Genomic DNA, 24,874 nt, shown 5'->3' with positions numbered 1-24,874 from the left:
AGAAGCAAGGACTTCGTGACTTAGCAATTGCAGTGTCTTGGTCTAAGGAACTCATTGGACCAAAGATGCATTCAGGATCAACAAACTAAACAAACCATCTATTAATGAGTTCTTTCAAATTTGCTCTTTCTTCTTACTTCAGCCCTGTCATCTGTTTATGTATATGCATGTGTGGACACACATACAGGGAAGACATAAGGCTCTTGCTGTCATTTCCTGGGCCTTTCTTGAATCTTCCCTCCAAATTAAGATTGAACATTGTGGATGCCTATGCTGTTCTTAGCTTAGTGTTAGAATATCTCTTTGTCCAGCCACACTTGGGGTTTAAGCTTTCCCCATACATGGGGTTATTGTGGCTCTTTATACTTTCCCAGGTATAGTTGTGGTAGCTCTAAAGGTTGTGCCTGTACTGATTTTAGACAGGCTTTTTCTCTTCGGTCGTGGTGAATTGCTGTCAAAGGCTGCTGAAATCATGCTTGTCCTACCATGTGACATTTTTCGTCTCCTTTATTTTTGGTAGCTAGTACCAGAGAGTTTGTTAAGATACAGACCTAACAGGCTGTGATCTTCTAGACTATGTTTGCTTTGGGTACCATGGCAAGACACCAAAGATCACCTGGCATTTCAGTTATTATGTTGGAGTGTCTTGTGAAGAAAGAACTTAATTGTTTAGGCATTTATGGTTTAGTGGCATTACTAGCTTTTTCTATGTATCTAAGGGGTTTTGTTTGCTTGTTTTGTCATGGTTTGAAAAGCATGCAGCATTAGGCAGCACTATCTGATGAAATTTGCTCATTTTTGTCTTATGCTTATATATATGTGTAAGTGAAGCCTGTGGTTCTGTAAATGTCCTTCTGTAAACTAACAAACTCGGCTAAGCCTCTTAACTATTCTCATTTCTTTGGTTTGTACTAGTTCAGGCTGTTAGTCACAGGCATGAAATCCCAATTCTTTGCGACCCAATGGAGTTCCTTGATTACATATGGAGAGCCACTAGCTGAAACAAGCTCATCATAAAGAGCAAATTTGATGCACACTGCCATGGTATGATTAATCCCAGTGCTGAATAACATGGCTGAATTATTTATAAAATGAATTTTCAATAACTAACTAGCAGTAATAGTAGTTCATACAGGTCAGTCTCTGGCCACTTGTTGCCAGGCTCTGCTAGATTCATTATAAACTATTTAAGGTTCCTTGCAGCTTTGTCCTGATATTTTGCACACACAAAATAGTCTATGAGTAGTTCTCCTGACTGTACATTTGTGCTAACAGTAAGGTGTTTGTTCTGTCCAAGTTTTATCAAGCAGTGTGCATAGGTATTTAAAGACATTTTCTTTGGGATCATTGTTTAACCTTGCATGAATAAGTCTCTTTTACACAGTAAGCCTGTTTTTCATTTGAACATGTTTAAAATGACAAAAGAACCTGCTTGAGAGCAAGTCTTTTTATTTTCTTCAAAGAAAATAAAAATTCAGTATTTTATTTCTTCCTCTTTTTTTTGTTTTTTACCAGCTCCATCATTTATGCTTTGGTTTGTGCACATATGCAAAAATAGCTTATAGTATCATGTAACCTTCTTCTTCCCAGGCTCTTCCTCCAATTTTCAGAAAGTCTTGTCCTCCCATTGCTGGAAAATATCTGTTAAACACTACTTTCTTTCTGTTTTGATATGCCTCCATTTTTTTATTGAGATGTTTTTTGCATAGTTATCATACATACTGTCAGTCCACCTTTTCCAAAGTGAAAGGTATTGAAAGGATAGCATTGCAACCATTCCTGCTGATGGAGGACTGAAGATTTATTATGTTGAATATACTTGCTCTGAAAATCCTGTAAATGATACCACTGAAAGTGGGGAGGCTCAAGCTTTGGCTTCATCGGACCAGAATCTGGCACTGCATCTGTATATTTATCTTCCCTGTGTCATCCAAAGACATCTTTTAGAATATGGATCTTCCTGTTGATGGCAGTCACCCTGGCTCACATGCCATAGTACTGTTTGAAAACAGATGCTAACTCATACAAAACCCAGGTATACTTCTGAATTGAAGTATCCCTACAGAGCTGGAAGTAGATTATCAACAGGTTTCCCTGGGACAGCCATTTTCATAGAGGATTTTTGTATTCAGATTTATTACTTCTTTTCTCCACTCTGGGGAGTGTAAATCTTATACTGACCTACTCTCTCAGCTGAAAGTGGTGTTAGCCATGTGATATGAACCTATGACATAGAATTTTATCTTTTCACTGAGACACATCTTATTAGTACAAACACAGCTATGAGTTTCATAGAATTTTTTTCTGGTTTTCTTCTGCACCTGTGAAGCCAGGCTTTCCTGAATATCTGTATTGCAATAGAAACACTATATATTTAGTTTTAGTTATGTGTCTTTAAATACAAATTTCTCTTTCTATATATGTTGTTTTTGCCTTTAGAGTCACACTTTTTGTCAGCTCTCATTGGATACTTCCTTCAACCGCTCTCTTGTTAGATCCATTCTCCAGGTGGGTTCTTGGTTATTACACAACAATTTCAGTTCTACAGAGGAAGTTCCACAGTAAGGGATGGTCTCAATTATCTCAAATAGCCCATGAGGATTTCTCTCTCATCTGTATCAGTCTGCAAATATTAGTCCAGGAGAGAAAGATACTGGAAATGAAACCCAGAAGAGCTTCATATCACCTTCCTGCTGAAGATTTGGAAAAGAGCAGTTTCATTAACATTTGCTTAAGTTTGTTCTTAGCATTGCAATTTAAAGTGCATCGGCAGTATGTAATTTTCTTTATAATTCTGATATCATGTTTAAACTGCCCATAGGAATGGAGATCCACATAGGATAGACTAAGTGAAACAAGCTTTTTGTTTAAGACTTCTCAAACATAATCTTCAGTCCTCACCATTCAGTGCCACACGTAACACCTTGAAGTCATTTCCTGTGCATCTGCTAAGGTATAATAACACATCAAGTATCTCACTCATTGTGTCTAATAGAACAATTACAATGCCTCATTCAATAGAGGAGGAATCTTTATAAGCTGAATGCATATGTGCATGCTTGAGGATTTCGCTGAAAAGCATTTTAAAAACCATCTGATTACATAGATTTTCAGATATGGAAATATATACAGCAATTTATGTTAAAGAATAATATCCTGAAGCTCCATCAGTTCTTATGTAGGAAAAGCGAACACTCCTCAAGTAAAATATGTCGAATTTCCCTTTAAAAACAAAGTATGTTCTGTTGTTTTTGTCAGCTACTGTTTAGGGTTTGATGTTTTTAATGAAATTTCAACTGTCTGAACTCCACTTGAATCTACTGGTAAGCACTAATCTAAAAACTTTTCTCTTTTGTGTTAACACAAAGGACTGGGCCATCTTCCAAATCACATGAAATATGTCCAGGGACTTGGCTTGAAATTTAAACCTGAGCGTCTATATTAAGACTAGATAAATGATACACCAATCCCAATATTTTTGTTTGTTTGCCTAATAATAGCACATAGTATGTTCTCAGTGGGAAACTTAGAGCAAAAATGACAGACCGCAGCATTTTGCCAGAATGTGCTGACTTTTTTTTTTTTTGGCACCTGAACTTGAACTAAATTGTCTATTTTTCTGTGATAGCATGCAATTTCTATTGTTACAAATCGGGACACATTGTAGTATATTTTGTGGAAGCTTTTAAAAACCATTTCATTAGCCCCTTCCACAAAGCTGTATAACAACTTGTTGCTAACAGTCAGTTTTTATTCTATGGTATTTATGAAAAGCTTGCACAAGGTTTTTTCAAGATGCAATTTCTGTTTAGATAATTGGTGAAATCCAAATGCTAGCAATTAGGATATTCTGTGGTTCAGTTTATAGCAAGAAGATAGCAAGTTTCTCCCCATAAGCTAAATTCCAGGCAAAAGTGGTGTTAGGAATTCCATTCCAAATAAAGCAATCAATCAATATTCCTCCTCTGTTTACCCTCCAGTCTTTGGAACTGATGGTTACACTGGCCAGATAGATTTACTTAAAACAGTGAAAGACATTCAGAAAGTCCATCCAATTTCTTGATTTATTTGCTAGTGATGCATAAAATAAGCTTGTCTGTGAAATAGCCATGTTGAAATTGCTATTCTCATGCATTTTTCATTGTTATTATTCGGCTAGACTGACTCTTGAGGGTCAGATTAAAATTCATTCATCTGAAGCTGCACTGGTGACAGAAGATAGTCTCAAATTAGCTCTTCCAGTTAGTATCTGTACCAGCATTTGGAAAACCATCAGTACTGAGAATATTACGATTGGGCAGCACATGTTTTTAAGAGAAATTCTTTTAACCTTTTGTGCAATGAAAATTTAAAGAGCACGTCTTGATATCCTAGACATTTAATTCAGCCTCTGCTAGCAGAACATTGTGGTCTTTGCAAAGTCTTTTATTGCTGGTGATGAGAGGTCATTGCTTATTAGATAATCACATCCCTTCCCTGCAATACTGGTCATACACATTTAATATAATTATAATGCTTAACACTTATATAGTGCTTTTCTTCCAATTGCTTTACAGACATTATGTAATTAAATTCTCAGCATTCTTGGGAAATAAGCTAACTCCTTATTACAGACAGGAATATTGGGCCAGAGACAATAGCAGCGTTTTCAAATATAGTCTTTGATTTTTAAGTTGGCAATTGGAGCTGAGTGTGTCTGAAGATCAGGCTGTGTGGCAGCAAGATTACCAGTCATTTTGAAAGCTGTGGTATAAAATGTGCTACCATAGGTCACTGAAGTAGCTGGGGTGAGAAATTGGATTGAAAATCCAGTCTTGATTCTTCAGGCTTAGAGTGAGATACTGAAATCTTTCTTTCATGTAGATGGATTCTACAATCTGTACTGAGCCAAAATGCCAGCTGCCTTTGACTGAATAAACACAGGCAGGCCCTGTAGTGCTCATCCATCGCTTCCATCAGGAAACCAGAAGGTTTCTGATGAATAGTCTTAATGCACCATCATGCTTAAGCTATATGTCAATTTATTCTGAACTTCACTGCATCTTTGCCTCACAGGAGAATACTCGAAAGGACGAAGGAGGGCAGCAGGCGAGCAAGCTGGTGTCCTGTGTACGGAACCAGGCTTGTCCATAGGAAACCAGAGGAGGCAACAGCTGTTTGGAAGCTCAGTCGCCACCTGTGATCATTGTCCCTTGGCATCATCTAATGCTTTTCTCTTCATGCCAGGTCTTATAAGCTCTCAGAGATAAGCATTATACCCTTGATAGTTCAGCTACCTCAGGTGGCATAAAAGAAGCAGGATGGCTGTTGTGACAGTGTTGGAAACAAAAAGTTTTAATAAGAGGCAAAATAAAAAAGCTCTTTACAGAGAAAAACCAAGAGAGGGCAAGAGGTTCTTGCTCCTGCTAAAACACTTCACAAAAGCACTTCACTTCTTTTGTTCTCTTCTTTTTCTAGGGAATTGCTTAGGCAGGACTTTTTGGCTCCTGTCCAATTAGCTATCCTTAAATTTGAGGTGAGGTCCCCAAGGTCCTATGAGGTGTCTTTTAACTAAATCGCGGAGAGAAACTTCTGGGCTTTTTTCCTTTTTAAGGAGACAAAGGGTAACTTGTTTACTCTGTCAACAGGGGGCACATTCCTACAATCATCAGTTTTCACAGCAGCTGGCACAGGACAAAGTATTGCCTTTTGTGAGAGTGCTAGCACAGAGCAGCATCATTCTCCTCTTTCTCTAGGAAAAGTGACAAACCAAACTGATACATTTCATGGACCACATTGAAATCACTGGCTGTCAATTGAGCTCCACAGTATCCTTTAAACTCTCTTTCCCCAGACAACAGCAGCCCCATTTCTAATTCCCCCTATTTCCTCTCACCCTCTTTTTTGTCTACGTGCTTCCATCACAACCCATCAGTTCACGGTAGTATGTTCCCTGACATTGTTCCTAATTCCCTATGGAACATTTGCCTCTCCTTTAGCTATGGCTCCACTTTGTTCTTATCTTGTTTCTTCAAAGTCCTTCTTGAGACCTTTTCTACTGTGTTAAAATAGGTTGTGCTTAAGTAACGCCATCCCTGTAGACAAATGCCACATCCATCCTCCTTCATTTCTCCTTGGATTTCAACATTCACTGCTTGGATTTCAACTTAATGCAACTGCCTTGAAATATTACCTTCCCTTTGTTTTCACAGCCCAGTCTTGTACTGTCTCATTTCTTATCTCTCAATATCTATTTAGGTATCTATTCAGAAAACTGATTGGACACATTTTTTTGTTCAGGACAAAAATGAATCATATGCTCACATGCTTAGATGATTGAATAAAGATGTCTTTCTGACCCAGAACCTAAGCAGCTGTTGAGATGTTCCTCTTCGCCATTTTTGCCTTTGGGATCAATAATCCATTATTCTGCACAACAGATTTCAGTATTTCACCATTCCCTCTCTGCTCCCATCCTGCTTCCCAATACCAGTGTTGTAGGGAGACTTGCTCATACATTTTTGTGAGTTTACCTTCTTGATTTAATCTTCTAATGGCCAAAATTGAACTAGACCTTCTTCCTTAAGAACTCGTTTTGTTCCCTTCACTCTCCTCTGTGAAGGGTTTCCATGGTCCTAAGTTGCTCTGTGGGTACATCCTCAGTCTGAAGTCATTACTCACTTTATTTGAGATTATCATAAAACAGATAAGATGATGTTCTTCAGAGCAGATTGTTGTGAAGCTGTTTATTATGTTCTAGTGTTTATGTATTCTATTACTAATTTCTGTATAGTGCTTTACTATAGGCATATTTTAGGCAAAAATAAGAACAAATATTCCCTGGCCTAATATATTATACTCCAAATTAAAGCACATCATTAAATAAACTAACTCCTAAGCTCCTTGCTGAGGGATGTAATGCAGTTGTCATTGCAGGGCTAGGAGTTTACTTTGATGATCCTGTATTTACTCTGATATTGTTTGTTTGTTTGTTTTTTTTAATTATTTCTGTTATGTGTTTTAACATATATATATATATAAAATTCATTATGGAATAAGGATAAAATTCATTATGGAATAAGGATATTCCATATCCTTATCATGCAGTAATGACACTGGGAGAAAACCAAACACCAGGAGTTTCAAATACTGCTGAATTTAGGGATGATTCTGTTCCCTTCAGTAGGCTTTCACTCATATCTCAAGAGAGTGAGGCAAGTGGCTTGGTACAGAAGGTCTCGTAACCAACTAAGGGAGATAGTTTCCCAAAACATATAAAGGACATGGAGGATAAAATTTTCAGAGGTGATTAAGTAGAAATTAAGAAAAAAGAATTTTCAATTCTTTTCATTTACTATAATTTTAATTTCTTTCTTTTCATTGAAGAAATTAAAACTATAGTAAATGAGCCTCTTTCTGAAAAAAACATTAAAAATTGGATCTGAAGCAGCCCACACTAGGAGCCAGTGTGTGAGAGACTGTTGGTGTTGTGTTGCCCAAGCTTGGGAGAAGGAGTGGAAGAGGTTGTGGATCCAGTGAGGTGACCAGGGACAACATGGAGGCTTGTTGTACCCCACCACAGAATTTCTGCCAGGCTTTTCTGGGGCTTAGTTTTCTGCGAGGAGTCCAGTGTTTGTGTACCCAGCACAAGCAGTGAGGTACAGCTGTGCTTGGTGGGTGCACCCAGTGCACAGAATCCTTCTGCATGGGAAAGCACACTGCCAGCAGGCCTGCAGATTTGTGGTAGCTCAGCTCTAGTCCACAGGGCATGAATTGAGCTCCTTGGACCCCAGCTGTCCTGTAATGAGCCAACCGATGCTTCTCTGCTCCAGAGTGTCACTGTACCTTCCTTTGGCTTTGGAAAGGTGACTGACGGCAGTGGTGTGACAATTTCTATAGTGTGACTCACTGCACGTGCCCTGCTAGTGTGAAAGTCATGGCTAAAACTTTACATATGTGATTTTAGATTTAAAGATTACACTCTGGACTGGAATCCCAAGTACTTTATTTTAGCATAAACCGAAGTGTAGGTTATCTAGCAGAGCATAAGCTAAGTGCTAATAAAAAATGTAAACACTAATGCCATCTTGTGGCTTGAAGTTGCTTCAGCAGACTTTTGTCAAGGATTATACACTCCCTCTGATGTTCTGTAAACATAACACATTTTCAATTAAGTAGGCGAATCAAAGTGGCAGAACACAGAAGCAATGTCCAGACCTGCACATCAGAATCAATTATAGAAGTGGAGAAACAATCCTGTTTGTCTAGAAGGACTAATCACATGGTGAGCCGTCAGGAACACAGAGCGTGCAGGTCATTATTGAATGAAATACCACTAGTTATATTTTGTTCCACTGAAACAAAAGGACATTCTGCAAAAAATAAAACTTTTGGATGACTCACTTTTTTTTTTTTTTTTTTTGAGGAAAAATCACTCATGTACAAAGTATGAGCCTGTGATGTTTAAAGCATATACTGCTCCGATTGCAACAGGGGAAATATGCTGCTTTTTAAAATAAGCTCTATATTGTAAAATATTAGCTAGACAATGGTACAGGCATATGCACATCTTAAGGAATTAGGGTTTTCTTCTTTGTTTTCTAGGTTTAAACCTGCTTATGCAACTCATCTTCTGAGCACTGTTAGAAATGGGATACAGTATTAAATATGGAATGCTGTCCTAGATCAGATTTTATGCGTGAAGTTTATTGGAAACTTAATGTTGAATGATAATTTCACAAATAATGTAAATTTTGTAAATTGTTAACTGAATAAATTTTAGGAAACTATGTCAGGGCATGAGATTTCTTTTTCTATATTCAGTGACCATCAGCAAAGGAATGCTTTGTTCCATTAATTTTTGATTCTTCAAGACTTGTCCTACTCTGCTTGTCTGACCTCAGACTCACAGAAATTTTTTCAGATATTGGCTATAAGGTGGCTGGTAGCCTTGTATTTAAAGCATTTTTTCAAGATGCTAACAGCCAAGACAAAGGTCCTCAGTTGCTGTTCTCATACCCGTGTATTCAGCTTAACATTGTTCATTGCAACACTATTCACTCTTATGGGATTTTTATCTCTGTTCTTGATCAGAAATCCCGGCCTAGACAGAAAAATATTGGCAGTAATAGGTTTTATGGGCTTTTTTCCCATGAAAACTTTGTCTTGGTTTGGGTTTTTCATTACTATTTTCTTAAGGTTTTTTGGGGTTTTTTTTGGGGTTTTTTTTGGGGGGGGAGGGGTTCTTTTTTTTTTTTTTTTTTTTTTTAATTTAGGAAAACTTTTCAGCTTTAAAAAAATATTGTAACAAAAAACATGTGAACAATTTAAGTGAGACCCAAAAGACTGATGGCCAACGGCCCACACCTATAAAATTCAAGTATGAGACATTTTGATCTGTTTAGTAATTCCATTTATTCAGCTTTTCCATTTGGGAGCACATTGAAACTGCATTCAGAGATAATTTATATTTATGCACATTCTGAACTCTTTCTTTATGTATCTATGCCTCATTTGTTTGTTGTGTGATTTCTTAGAACCCATTGAAGCCCAAATCCTATAGATCACACCCATTTGATTAATGTAGAGCCATGAATTTATTTTTTTGAGACGCACACTGTAATTGCATAATGTAGTATAACAGCTATGAATTTGAGACTTATGAAGAAAAGAGTGCAACATCTAAAATGCATAATATTCCTTGACAGTTCTCTTTTAGAAAGTATTTGCCCTGGTAATATCAGTTTATATGAGAATGCTACAGTGTTTCTAGCTTTTAGCATGAGTTGCGTGTTTTTATGGGAAGCTGAGGTTTAGGTTACTTGTAAGGTATTAGTTACATTTTTGTTCTACAATAGCCTATCGAGGCAGGAGCCTCCACAGCAAGAAAACAATATACTGTCTAGATTGAACCAGGTCCTTATCAGCGCCTAGATCCAAATATGAAACTGTACCTAGTATTACAGCACCTGCTGCTCCTGGCGTGACACCTAAACACAAGGGACAAAGGTGCCAGACCTTCACTAGGAGGCCACCTAAACCAGTTGACAGGAAATCTCAGGAGGGAGGATGCTGCCTTCTGGCCAAATAGGAGCTTCTCCCTCCATGTCAGGCTCAATGCAATAAGTCATCTTCCTTTAACTAGGGAGCCAGAAAAATTCTTTGGTTAGGTAGCGTGCTTTTTTAGGGAGACCCAAGTTAGAGACCTGCTGTACTAAATATTTGTGTCTCCCATATACAGAAAACCAGCTTTTATGAGAAAATGGAGTAGTGTTCATCATTCACTGTTCATCAAAATCTGGTGGCCTGAACATCCTCCTAAGAGTTAGATGTTCTAAATTACCATTGAGAAGGATATCAGTAAATCTGTGTCAGTTTCATCATGGGCTTATTCTCTTCTGCTTTGCTGCATTGAAGGGTTGGTCTGTTAGACATGTTCTAGTAGGTAAAATGGGCAGCTCTTGTTGATGAACTGTCCTAAGGTAAAATCTTTGAGTGTATCAAGAAGGACTAATACCAGAAATTTACTGCCTTGGGATTGAGATCTTCTGGTGCTGAGGACATAGATTGCGTGTTTGGAGAATCATTAGGTTTTTTACTCACTTATCAGTTAGTTCCTTCACAGATCACCTCTATGTAAATAAATATACTTTTTTTTTCCCTTTTTTTAAAAAATATGTCTTGTTGAATTTTACTGGTCCAATTAGTTCCATCAGTCTCACTAAGGGTACAAATACTGTACATGTAGCTTGCTCATGTACACAGGAGACAGTTTAGTAATTCACACTGAAGTTGTGATATAAAACCTTAAAGGATTTTGCCCAACATTCCATCGCACATTGCTGACAGATACTACATGTACAAATCCAAAAACAAGTGACAAATTGCAGGTTATGGACGAAGCTGTTGGATTGCAAATGGGTGATCTAGACTGCAGTGTTTTAGTCCAGCTTTAAGAGGCATGCAGCTGTGACATCTCATGAGCAGCTTAGAGAAGAGACTGTAATTCAGAGCCATGCTTGCACTGCAATTTCTTCTTTACTCTCCTTTCAGTCTCAAAGGGTGAGTGTACAGAAAGGAAAGTAGGGTGCAGTACAGAAAGGAAAGTAGATTCCACAGCTCTTGTCCACTTCAAGGGATCCCTTATATGCTGTGAAATGAGAGTGCATTCCTATCACTCCTCAGTCACTTCTCTGGCCCTCTGCCTCCTGGCCTCTTTGCTCAGGCAGGGCTGAGGAAGGTGGAGCCTGGAACAGGACAGTGTAGGGAGCTGCCTGAGTGCAGAAGGCAGATGACATTCTATTTCTAGGGAGTGACATCAGTATTGGTCAGTTTTCAAATGCCCATTGCTATCATATATCCATTTGGAGATATGCTGACCCCAGCACACACTGCAGAATATCTAACCCTTGGAGTCTAGTGGGAACTTGCATCACATCATTATTTAACAAGTGTTTGTTGCATGCCTTTTGACAAAGCCCTTGGGCAAAAAAAAAAGCCTCTTTGGGAATTGTGCTTTTTTTTTCCCCCGAAGTGAATTCCATTTTTTTAGGAAAGGATCCTTGAAAAGCATACCATTGTCTGATAATATGTACACATGTATGCAGTAACTTAGTATTTCAGAATACAGGATATATTTTCTACACTTCTTTTTAATGCTTTTCCTTTTTTCCTGTGTGCCTTTCAGCTGAACAAATGTCGTTTCTTGGTTTAGATATTATTCTGTTGGTAATCCAGTGCCAGACATTTCTGATTGTTGCCTTGGGAAAAACAGCTATTTAACTCATTGTATAAGGCAATAAGGCTTTTTATTTAATTTTTCATTTTTTGTATTCTGATAGTTCATTGCTGTGGAATATAAAATATTTTCCAATATTTCCCATATTAATACACAGGTAAGAAGAACAGAAACATGGTTGGTTGTTTTCAGTAGACTCTTACCTATTTATACTAAAAATATGGCAATGCCAGTTCACCTTTTGACACCTAGAAGCTACTGATTTACCACTGATGTATGTGGAAAAAAAAGCAGCTGCAGTTTGGAGAGCAAACAGAACAGGTCATTCTAGCTACTGGCAATCAAAAATACATGAAAGATACGAATTGAAATTTCATTATTACATTTAGAGTTCAAAGGACATTATCTTGCACTGGTGGAATGAAACTCAAACTGAAGCTCTAATGACATTTTAATCCCTTTGCTGGTTATAACATTAGTGGAGTCCAAGGAAATTTTTTTTTGTTTAATCTTACAACAAATCAAGTATATTAAAAATAAAATTATTTGAATATGTTACGTATTGATTCTTGTAGCCATAATACAGGACTAATATTTTGCTATAGTCTTAAGACTTCAGGCAACCATGCACCTCATGCTCATGAGAATTACAGCATCACAAACTTTTGTAGGAAAATAACTAAAAATAAGGTTCCTGAAATGTAATTTTGTCTGGTCTGTACAGGGATAAAGGGTTCTGAGTAGCTGGGCATTAGTTACTTTAGAGAAATGTAGTTATTTGCACTAGAAGTGAAATTAATCAATGATTTCTGAATAAGATTAGAAAGGAGTTATGGCTTCACTGCAGTTGATTCATTTAGGTCTAGGAAATATAGGTTGCCTTTTAAACTAGGATAGTAAGAGCTGTCTAAAATGCAGAGAAAAAATATGTTTAAAATTCTAACAGTATATAAGCTTATCATTGTGTATTTTAGAAACCTACAAAACTTAATTTCTCTCTCAAAAGATAACAGATTTTTCATCAGGTTCCTGGAAAGGTGCCATTTTGGAGTCCACATGCTTTTTTTTGCCTCTTTATATAAGAAAAATAATTAAATATTTTTCTTCCTTCCCCCATCCCTTCCAGGATAGTTCATCATTTCATTGAGTAAAATATGGTAATGTCTGTGCCAATTTGAAAAAATCCAGTTTTGACATATCTTTTTTTTTCATGTTTTTTTTGGTTCCTATGAAGTTTTTAGTTTGCTTTGTTTTTGGTTTTGTTGCTGTGGTGGTTTTTTTATTATTATTTTTTGTTTCATATGGGCCTGCCATAAAATTTGGAAATGTGTGAACTTGTCTTTCCAATTAAATTCCTTTTTTTCCCCTAATTGGGACATCAGTGTGGATATGGCTACCACTTAAATAGCAAGCAGACCGATCGATGGCTTCTCTGTAGGGTTCACAACCAGATGGTGGCAAATACCACTTCACTCAGACTTCAATAGCTAATCTGTTTCCAATGCCTTGGGATGCATTTTTCAGTGAGCAAAAGATGTTCATAGTGTGATTGAAAAGAGATGAAAATGCCCTGGCTGAATCAAAGGGCTATTTTTTTAACATTTCAAGACTCTTTGCAGAAAGCAATACTAGCTTGCACCAGGTCAGATACAGTTCTTGTGAGAGTTGCCTCTCTCTCACATTTATCCCTTATTTCATAGAGGCAAAGCAGGATTTCACTGGCAATTTGAGATGGGGTTGCTACTGCCTCACAAGAAAACCTGCCACTACTTTTCCTAAAAAGTTACAAAAATAAAAGTAGGCATTGTCTAAAATGTGGCAGTTGTAAAGTGGAAAAATGCAGGGTGAATTCTTAATCCAGAAAGCAAGGAAATTTCCAGCAATTTGCAGATAATCATAATTTCTCAAGCTTGTGTTTTCTGAAAAATTTTTCTTATATACTGAGTGCTACATGTTAAAGAGAGAGTGATATGCTGGTGCATGCTGAATTACTGCTCAGTTCTCTGGGTTAATGTCCTTCTTGTTTACTTTCCCTAGTGTACAAAAGACATTGCAAGATACTCAGTATTGCCCAAGTCTACATAAATTACTGAAAATCTCAGTCTGGGAGATCTAGAAACTGAAGCAAAATTGTTCTATAAATAGGGTCTGGGAACAAAAGTGATACAAATAGAAACTTACCACTTTGCTTAGAAAAAAAAGTCAATTTATAGTCAATGAAATGTTTACTTTATTGAAAGGATTTAACTGCTGAGACAGAGCAGAACACCAAATTACCTTAAGCATTTACCATTGCAGACTTTCCTTAAAGGCTGCTACAAACAGAACAGAAGTTTCCTCCGTTTTTTTTGCTAATGTCTGCAAGAAACTAAGTCATCATTTAGAGAAAGGACTCTCAAAAACAACTGGTGTAAATGCATTTAATTTGAAGTGCAATTTCAAATAGCAACTTGCAGCTTTTTCAAAAGCATTTTCTTACCTTAAAATGGACAGTGATTCCCTGTTCTGACAACTGGACCAGTTACTTGAAATGTACATTAACAATTTAGATAACAAAAGTGTAGTGTTTCCAGGCAGACTTTTAATGGACAATAAAATGTTCTACTTGGCCAAGCTTTGGAGGAAGTGTATCAGTTTTGGCAGGCTGATAACACCAAAGAAATCTGAGCCAGTACACAGAGAAAGAATTGGGGCAAATATGATTACTGTTGCAATGCTTTCCCTTTGTCTCTTTGGTTCAATGATTTGTCAAACTTAAGAATTATTTTCCTTTTTATCCACATCTGATTGTTAAGGTATGTGTGACGGTGACTACATGTCTTGCTCTATGAATATGGTGGAATGAGGTTGTTATTCAACAAAAAAAGTCTGACACATGTATTCATTGGCGTATTTTAGACCATTTTGAGCCAGTCCATTCAGGGTGTTATTGATTGTGGCAATTTCTCCTGTTTACAAGTATAAATTGAATCAAGGGCGGTTTCATATTTCCCACTGAACCACTGGCTGTTTCATATTGTCCATTGAAAGATGGTTAGTACCTCAAGTTTAATAAATTTAACAACTTTATCTGTAAAACAAATCCTTTTTCTTCTATTTTGATAAGGAGAAAATTTCCAGCAAAAAGATAAAGTTAAGTGCTTTAACTTTATTGCAGTCTCAGAGGCAGACCCCTTGAAGAATGAACACTGATTTCCTCATCATGTTGGAGCTATAAGCTTGAATGATCCCTTAGGGTAAGAGCTGAGCCAAAACACTGGACTATCCATGTGAAACAGCTTAACAATGCATATTAATAGGATGCATTTTTTTGTCTCTTAATCTAAGTAATGCATTGAGGAAGAAATACATCATGGCTTGGGAAATAGTTTATCCTTAGTGTCCTGAAGCCATGATAAAACTGTGCACTCCCAAGACTTTGTCAAGAATCAATAATACTATGTTATGCTATCATTTCCTCTGTGTATGCTATTTATTCTTCCCACCTCTAAAACATTTTAAAGACGGAAAATGTGTCTCAGTGCTAAGTGCCTCCTTCTGCTTGAAGACATTTACTTGCTTCCTATTTTGCTTCAGGTTTGCTGTGTGATCTTAGGAAAGTCATTTAGGCTCTTTGGTCTCTCTTTTTAAAAGGTCATGAGTCCCATAAGGCGACAAAAGATGTTTGCACTTAGTGTGTAGAATCTCAAGCACCTTAATCATGCTGCACCATGTGTAAACCTTGTCTCAGCCCTTTAGTTATCACTGGAGTAATGTACCTACCAAAGCCTAGAGCAGGAGATATGAATATGCCCTTCTCTACCTGCTCCTACTTTAGAAGCTCTTCATCTTTGCACTAGCAAAGTGGCATGAAAATATGTGGATTTGTTTGTTTCTTTGCTTGTTTTCTATTTCCTTATAAATTAAAGCTGTCTTGGGAAAACTTTTCTGTCACAAGGGAAGAGGAACTGTAACCAATATATGAAAATGCTTCTAAACCTGATCTATGCATATGAGTACCTTAGAATAAACTCCAGTGTCATCTGCCCTTACTGAACAAGTAACAGTGTTAGGCTGTCTTCTCTTTCTGATAACAGAAATATCTTGTTTACAAATCCACAGAAAAGGAATGCTACTACTGGAGGAATTAATTTCTTGCAGGTTGGTTTTCAGAGACAGGGGTGCAGTTATTTGCATCTACCAGCTGAAAAAAAAATTGAAGAGATGAATAATGAGGCAGAGTGTGCAGGATAAAAAATTGTGGAGTTTTCTGTATATTTTTATAATAGAAGCTGACTATTAATATCTGATGTATTTCTCTGTGGTTGAGAAAGGCTTCTTGCTGAAGATATGGCAGCATTACCTGTTTTATGCATAGCAGCAGTACATATATTTATTAGTGTATAATCACTCTAAGAATTGTTTCTTAAGATATGTTTGTTGTATGTTGGTTGTCTTTTAGTCATACTATCCAGTCAGTAAGTAGCTGCCTCTTCCTACTTCTAAATGACTAGATCAAATGGCTAGATTAAGCATTGCCATTCTAATGATAATGCAATTTTTGTACATATACTTCTGAAAATTTTTATTCAGAGATTGTCATAAGAAACTTTTCTAACATTTCCTCTGAATCTGCTTCTGAAATACATTAGTGTGAAAGAGATGGAGCAGCAGATTAATTAGTGAGTAAGTGAACCAGTTAATTAATATTACAATTAAATCTGCCTGAGGTATGCTTATAGCATCCTTGGCACTTTTCAAGAAATGAAAAAGTGTTTGCTGTCTCTCTCCTTCTCAAAGCTCCACTGAAAATGTGGCTTGTCTGAAACAATGCTTCTGTAAAGCTGGTCAGAATGAGGTACACAAATGAGTTACCATGAGGTCAGAATTATTTTGTGTCCTGTGATAGGGCTATTCTGCTGTTCACAGGACTGAAATAGAATAGAAAATTTATAATTATGTACAATATGCTGCCAAAAGATCAACTTTGTTGCTTTTGGCAATCACTAATGATTTTTTTATTTTGCAAGAGCAGCATAATGTTTTATTTCTGCCCCCATTTTTCATAAAAAGTTAATTTGCATACATTTCTGCTAGAGTGAACCACGTTAGTATGGGAAAAAAAAAAGGCTCTAAGAATAGTCTGAAATAGAGAGGATATACCATAGTCTGAAACAGAGACAATTTATCATAAACAAAAAACAGGAAAGAAAAGGTGAAATAAAATCACATAACATGTTTCAGGCCCAAGCATTCATGCTATTTTAAGGCTATTTTTTCCTCTGATGGGAAATTGAGCTCCTGTTTTGTGTGTCTGGTCATCACAATGGGGGCTAAATCTACACTGATGAGCTATGATCAGTACTGAGCTCTGAACATGCACTCCCCACAGCTGGTGATGTCCCCAGAGTGGTCCCCAAGCTCCATGTCTCGCACAACTTGACCCTGGAATTTACTGGGGCCAGATAAGCAATGCATTAAAAAGAGTGCTTCGATTCCTCTCCCAAAAACAGTCACCTCAAGCTCTGGGCTGGGAGCAGCCACCTTCCTGGCTCTGAAGTTCAACACTTTATTCAGATTCTGTTGTGGACTCATAAACCCTGGGAGGCAGCAGCAACAGCAGCAGGAATCTTCCTGGTGCTGTTCTGGTGGGATTACAGCAGTGTGCCTAGTGATCATACTCTGCATTTCCTACCACAGTCAGAGCCTTATCTTTGTTTCCAAACAGGCAGAAGGATGCAACCTGAGCTCAAAGGGATTGCAATCAATTTTGTTCATTTATTTATTTACTTACATACTTACTTATTTAATCTTAAATCTAAAGATGAATGCAATGAGTTGGAGGAAAAAACACTGGAGAGAGAGAGAGAGAGACAGGGAGGGAAAACAATGGGCTTGGCAGCACTGGGAAGGTTACAGTATTTCACACCTACCAGTGACACTGCAAATTAAGATACCCCCTTCTGCTGTTCATTTGAGAAATGGGGTAAAGGGAGGTAAACAATGTTTTGTTTTGCTGGTGTATTTGTTGTTTGTTTGTTTTAAACAGAAGCAAATATATTTGGTCTTTCTGTTGGTATTGGTCAGTGCCCAGACAGAGATTTGTGAAGTACATTGATGAACTCACCAACCAGCACAGTCTGGTTCAGCACACATTGTCCCACTGGTGTGATTTGGTAGAGGTCCCAGAGCTACAGCATGCCCACTCAGGAGCCCTGTCCAGGCATGCTGAGATGCTGACACATCACAACTTCATCTACCTCCATCCAGGATTGTCTATTTAGGAGCTTCAGAACTGCAATATCTGCTTAACTCTTGGACTGTACCTGTGGCCAGACAGGAACTTGACTGGGGTTTTATAGCTAGCATCTGAGTCCCTCTACTCTCTAAACAGTAAAGACACCCTGCTCACAATATCTGTTTCCAAATTTTCCCTCCCTTCTCATGTTCCTCATGATAATTATGTAAAAAGGATAAGTGGATGTATTATGTGTGTATGTGTCTTAAACCATCATAAAACCATCATCATGATTATTTGCAACTCTTTTGCCAGAGATGGTAGTTGTACTCCTTATGAATGTCTAAACTATAGATACAAACAAAACAGTTGGGTAGAGCAAGACTGAATTTAACTCAACTAATCTCCCTCAGCTGCATCTACAAAGCTGCCACAATTGTTGCCAGAATGATGTACAAGTCACAAGAGAACTAGAGGGAGCTACATAAAAAGAGATTAAAAAGACCAAAATACCAATATACAAGAATATATGAGTAATTTGAAAAGCTATTTTAAAAATCATTGAAATTTATATACAAAATTTTAATTGTCCACCTACAGTCTGAATGAGACTCCAGAACATTTCCTCACTGTTTAATCCTGTGATCCAACTCATTTTCCCCTTGCTGACCCCTCTCTCTTCCCACGAGGACCAGACCCGTAGAACAAAGCAGCTCATCTTTTAAATGGTGAACCAAGTGCTGGTGAAACATCCATATTTTAGTAAGGCTTTCCCCACAACACTCCCTTTTTATTGGTATCCCAATAAAAAGAAATAGAAAGAGTCTGCAGAAAGAGGAGAAGGGCCTGCAGGAATAACTTCTGCTATCCATGCTTTGTTTTGTGAAATGACCTCCATGGGTATCTGCCCTGCCTGCACTTGGCTGCTTCTTCTGCTTGCACTGAAAGGTTTTTAGGCTTGGGGGAGGCAAACAGGCTTCTATCATAAAATTTTTCTTACTCAAGATTTCTACTTGCTTTAATAGAGATTTGCCTTTGAGTTAGGTTTGCCAGAACCCTGGAAAACTTAACTCATATTCATAAAGCTGATTTTCAGATTTCATTTTTCTAGATTAATATAGACTGAAAGGATTTATCTTTCTTCCTTAGTCAACTATCAAATCAAGTAGGATCTGGTTGTTTGGAAACTGAATGCTCAGTTTGCATTCAGCCCATTATATTTCATGTATTCCCACTACTTGACTATATTGTTTTTTACATTTTAACACTATTTTGAAAGGAAATGTGCAATTTATGACAAGGAAAAGGTGTGAATGACTGAATCAATGCCATCATTGATCTCACTGAGTGCAGAATCAAATGCTCAGTCAAAATGAACACCTTGGAACATAATCCTACAGACTTTATTCAGATTAAATCCTGGTTGAAAACACTGGGGAATTTGGTATAAGCCTTTCATTATCAGAAACCCAGACTGCCATTGCAAAAACCATTTCAAGACTGCTTCTGGCAATTAAAATCAGATCTTTGCCCAGGATAAGTCTTCATATAAATTGTTTAAATAGAACCTAGTTTAAATATATGTTTGGAGAGATGAGGACATGGAAAATAGATTTGTTGATGCATAGGATGTGTCTGATAAATTCCTGTGCTATGACAACAAAATAGTACAGCTAGAATTTGTGCAAAATAGAACTCATAACAAAGTCAACTGGTCATTTTGGGGTTCAGTATTCGATTTTCACATACACCAATCCCTGAGACATTAATTATTAACTTGAAACATCTGGTAAATTATGAACTGGATCTTTTACTTGTATATGCTCTAGAGGAGGGGTTTTTTATATTCAAGATATTTTTGTTAATTATTCATTTATATTCTTGGAATTACAAATGCATTGCAAAAGTCTGCAATGGCTGTAAATCTTATTTGATCTAGGTGAGAAGGAAGAGACTAGCCAGTTAAAAATCAGTTTTACTTAAACAACAGCTTTGAAATAAATTTTTCTTTTATTAACACAAACCATACAAAGGATCTGAATATAATTTCTCTATTGTAAATCATAAACTATTGCAACTACCCATACAGATTCTACAACACCCTTAGAGTATGCACACTGATGAGAAGCATTTTTGCAAAAAATACACTTTGCATATGACATTTAAAGCAGTTGATTAAGGAAAAAGGGTAATTAAAAGTTGATAGAAATGTTGGATTACCATTTATGCACTCTCTATGTTTTATAATTGCATTAGTGTTATACAAATGTATTCCACCATTCCTACAAGCATTAGGACTGACTTACTAGATTATTTGGAGTGAAAATATTTTAAATCATCTCTGGAATTGTGTTTCTTAATATGAAAGACTAAATATTTTTAGACTATGAAGGACTAAATATATATTTGTTGGTGTAGTGCACTTGCCAGTATAGCGATAGAACATGTTTAAAGGGTATCTGTAAGAAAGACATGGTCAGGTGTGTCCTGGTGCACTGAATGCTAATATGACTTGCACATTGTGCTTTTATTTCTGACTGTATACTGAATTATTTACACCTTCAAGGCAGCTGATTGAACTGTAGCATCAGTCAATTAGCAAATCAAAAATTTATATGATTCCAATTTAGCATGGAGTCCTTCTCTCTTTTTTTTCTTTTTAGATTTTCACCCTGACAGTGACAAATTACTCCTCTGCTGGCTGAGATTGGAAATTAAAAGCATTTAGAGCTGCTCATGCATTTATGCTAATGAGAACTTCTGATATGATTTGCATGCAAAAGAGGACAATCTGAAAGCTCATCAGTTTTTCATGCTTCCGCATTTTGATGTAGTAGGATTTTTTCTGTTTTCTGCAGAGCAGAAAAATTTTTCTTGGGGAAACAATACTCTATGTGAACAAAAAGAGTTTTTCTTTTAAGTCAGAAAGTTCCTTTTTTTTTTTTTTACCCTCCAGATTTTTGTCAAATCATTTGCTTTGCTGTTTCAGAACTGCAGCCCACATTCATTAGCATTTTAGATGTTTATCAAAGGAACGATCCAGTATCTGCCATGCAAGATTATAGCTCAAGCTTCATTTTAAATTCAGCAAGAAAAAAAGACCTGAGGACAGATGAGAAGAGGGACGTGCACTCTGACAAGCTTCTTCACAGATACACCCGAATTAATCCTATTTAGAGCAAAATTTGATTAATCATCAGCAGTGGTAGCTTAGTGGAGTTTAGTGAAATAGTTAACTCTGATAAATTTTGGGGACCTCTTCAGCACAGCCTTTCTGGGATGCAAAAAAAAAGAAGACAGGCATTACAAATGACAAAGATAATTTTAAAATTATTTTTTAGAAGCTCTTGTTTAGTAAAGGGATTGCTGCCATTTTTAGGCATCTACTTTTGCTTTCCAATTTGTTATAATGAAAGACAATGTGGCAAGGAAAGCTCTGGAGATAACAGAAAACATCAGCATTTTTATTTTGGTTTTGAAGTATATGGACTAATATGTTCAGCTCTGGGGCTTCTAGCATAAGAAGGATGTGGACCTGCTGGAGCGAGGTCAGAGGAGGCTACAAAGGTGATCAGAGGCCTAGAGCACCTCTGCTATGAAGACATGTTGAAAGAATTGAGGCTGTTCAGCCTGGAGAAGACAGGGTTCCAGGGAGACCTTTTAGCAGCCTTCCAATACCTGAAAGGGACCTACAGGAAAGCTGGAGCAGGATGTTTTTCAAGGGCATGTAGTGATGGGACAAAGGAGAATGGTTTTAAGCTGAAAGAGAGTCGGTTTAGAATAGATAGACCATAGAAAAACTTCCCTATGGGGGTAGTGAGGCACTGGAACAGGTAAGTTACAGGTGCTCCATCACTTGGAGTGTTGACAGCCAGGCTGGATGGGGCTTTGAACATCCTGGTCTAGTGAAAGGTGTCCCTACCAATGGCAGAGGGTTTGGGACTAAATGATCTTTTAAGTGCCTTCCAACCCAAACCATTCTATGATTCTATGATTCGATGATTCGATGATTCTATGATTTTGTATACTGTAGATAGTATAAGTAAAATAATTTGCTATGTAAAAGGGGATAGCAGTTTCCTGATTATTTCCCATGTTTGAGAAGGTTAATCAGGATATATCTGTGTATTTTTGAATTTGTGAATGTACAGAGTTTTTGTGTTGGAAGTTACACTTTTGATACTGACAATCTGAAAGACCCTAACTGTTGTCCTTCATTTATAAAAAAATTTGCTGTTATAGTACTTGCTGAGCATAACCATAATCCATTAATTCTTTCAGCCCCCAAAAGCTAGTATTTAGAGGTTTAATTGTAAGTATTCCTTCTATCTTATCTTTCAATTGATCAAATTCTACTGTATTCTTTAGTAAAAAAAGGGCAACATATGAGTTGTCTGTACACGAGTTAAAATTAAGACATTTAATTCAGATAATAGTATATTTAAACCATTCTTTCAGAATACCCCTTTATACACTGAATCCTTTTCTACCCCCAGAAGCATGCAGCAGCACTGAAGGCTTTCTGCATTTCAGAGGTGTTATAGAGGAGAATTTCACTCATTGACTTGGCTAGCATTGCAGTGAGATGCTTTACAACCACTCCAAGGCAGCTAACAACAGGTGTATACCATTTTTTAACATCTCGTGTCTTAAGGCAGTACTGTTGCTTCATGTACTTGAAAATAAAATATCCATTTCTTCTACAGTTGAAGTAGCTTCCCTTTTTCTTTTGCTGCATTGATGCCGGGTAGTAGATACCTTATTTCCTCCCTCAGTGTGAAAAAGAGGGCTGTGGTAAGGTAATCATGGAAGGGGAAACAGTATGAGGTGTCAAGACAGGAAACTAGGAGAGAAAGGGTCATGCAAGATCATAACTTAGTGTTTCTTGTCATCTTTGACAGGGAAGTTATGGTCCACTGGAAAGTGCTGATACAGTGATAGTCTTGCTGAAAAACCCTGATGAGATGACCTGTTGGAAAAAAAGACATGTGATAGGACAAGGTGTAATGGCCTTAAGCTGAAAGAGGGTAGGTTTAGATTAGATATTAGGAAGAAATTCTTCTCTGTGAGAGGTATTCAACACTAGAATAGGTTGTCCAGATAAGCTGTGGATGTCCCATCTCTGCACATGGTCCAGGCTAGGCTTTGAGCAACCTGGTCTAGAGAAAGTGTCCCTGTCCATGGCTGGAAGCTGGAACTAGATGGTCTTTAGGGTCCCTTCCAATCCAGGCCATTCTATGAGGATACTAAATTAAGAACAGGATACTAAATTAAGAACAGGATTTTCCTAATTTGACACCTCATGCAATCTGAATTGTCTCTAGAGCTTGTTTCCTAATCTCCACTGAAATTCACTTTGTCTGCAAAGATCTCCTGAGTCAGGAACCTACTTTTTGTGGATTTAATCCTATCCTTGCAAAGATAAGTGTATTACCTATTGCGAATATGCTTTTCTTCAATGGGAGGATTTGAAAAGGCTTACATTTGATGACACTTCCAAGTTATACTTGCTTTGGTTTTGATTGAAGTATTTTTGGCTTTATTGTCCTCAATGATCATTGTGTATGGTGAGGAAGAGATTTTGCCCTTCAGATTTTTCTTCCTGAATTGATTCTACTCAATTCAGATTGAGTATCTGGGAGCCTTTAAACCAAAGCTAACAGCAAAGAAAAAAAATATTTTGTAATAATTTAGACGCCATCTTAGTTCCCCAACATAATGCAGTTAGTTTCTCATCAATGGCAGGAAAGCATGAGTCTTTGCTGCTTACAGTTCATACATATTGAGTTATATCTTTTTCCCTCTCTTGACAAAATGTCATTTTCACAAGGTCGTCATGACCTATTCTGGGGGGCAAGCCACTACGTCTTCATCCTCCAATGACACCTTTGTAAATCGCCTTTTGTCCTTCAGAGAAATAGGCTATCAACAAGTATTGGAAGATTATTCAGAAAACTCTGGTCTGGAGGTGTCATAATAATTTTGGAAATCAATTTCGATCTTCTTCCTCATCACCTCTTTGTCAGTAAAGATTCTAGCCAGGTTGATGAGTTCAACTGGGACATTTTCTGAGCCCTGATATTGATTCTCCTCAGGATTTATACGTTCATATCTTGGTGGACAGCCTTCCTTGGAGCTAGTTCAATGTTTAAATGCATCAAATGAACAATAATTACCTTTGTGAACAGAGGGTCTCAACCATTAAAACTGCTGTCTGATGCCCTAACTGTAGCCATCATCCTATGTTCAGCAGGGAAATGGGGATATTTGAATACAAATTTACCTGACTGCTTGCAACATACTGTCAGAAGATTGCTTTACAATCATTTATTCTTCCTGGAGATTTCTCAGTGCTTGCAATTTCCCATTTATAGATCAGTTTCAGTCAGTTATTGCTGAATTTTATGTGTGCCAAGACCTCTTCCTATAGATTTCTATCTGGCCAGCTTTACTGGCAAATTATTTGCTTTCTTCTGTTCTGGTAGGAACTATAATGTTGCAAATTTTTATTCTCTTCATAACACACAAAGTAGAATATGACAAAAGGTTTTACTGGGAATCATTTTCCATTCTTCAGTTCACATCTTAACACCAATGTAGACAAAGTCATGAATAGTTATAGGAAGTACTTTAGAAGTGTTGTGTTATATTGCCATGTTCTCTGTGTGAAACTCCCCTTGAAGTCATTAAGAGTTGTGTATGCTATTCAGTGGCATAATCAGGCAATAAATTATGAAAGCTCTGCAAACACCAAACATAACAAGCCACAAACAAATGACATTAACAAGTGACAAAAATGCCCAGTAAAAGAGTTAAAGCTAATAGTTTTGAATGTGATGAAATTCCTATGGCTGGTAGGATTTGGTGACCTCTGGTAAGAGGGTTAAGAGGAGAAGCTTACCTTGTGCACTTGCCTACTGCAGTGCTTCCAGGCTTTTCCA

The sequence above is a fragment of the Vidua chalybeata genome, chromosome 3 (assembly GCF_026979565.1).
Source record: "Vidua chalybeata isolate OUT-0048 chromosome 3, bVidCha1 merged haplotype, whole genome shotgun sequence".
NCBI lineage: Eukaryota > Metazoa > Chordata > Aves > Passeriformes > Viduidae > Vidua > Vidua chalybeata.
Note: the sequence above shows the minus strand (reverse complement) of the source record.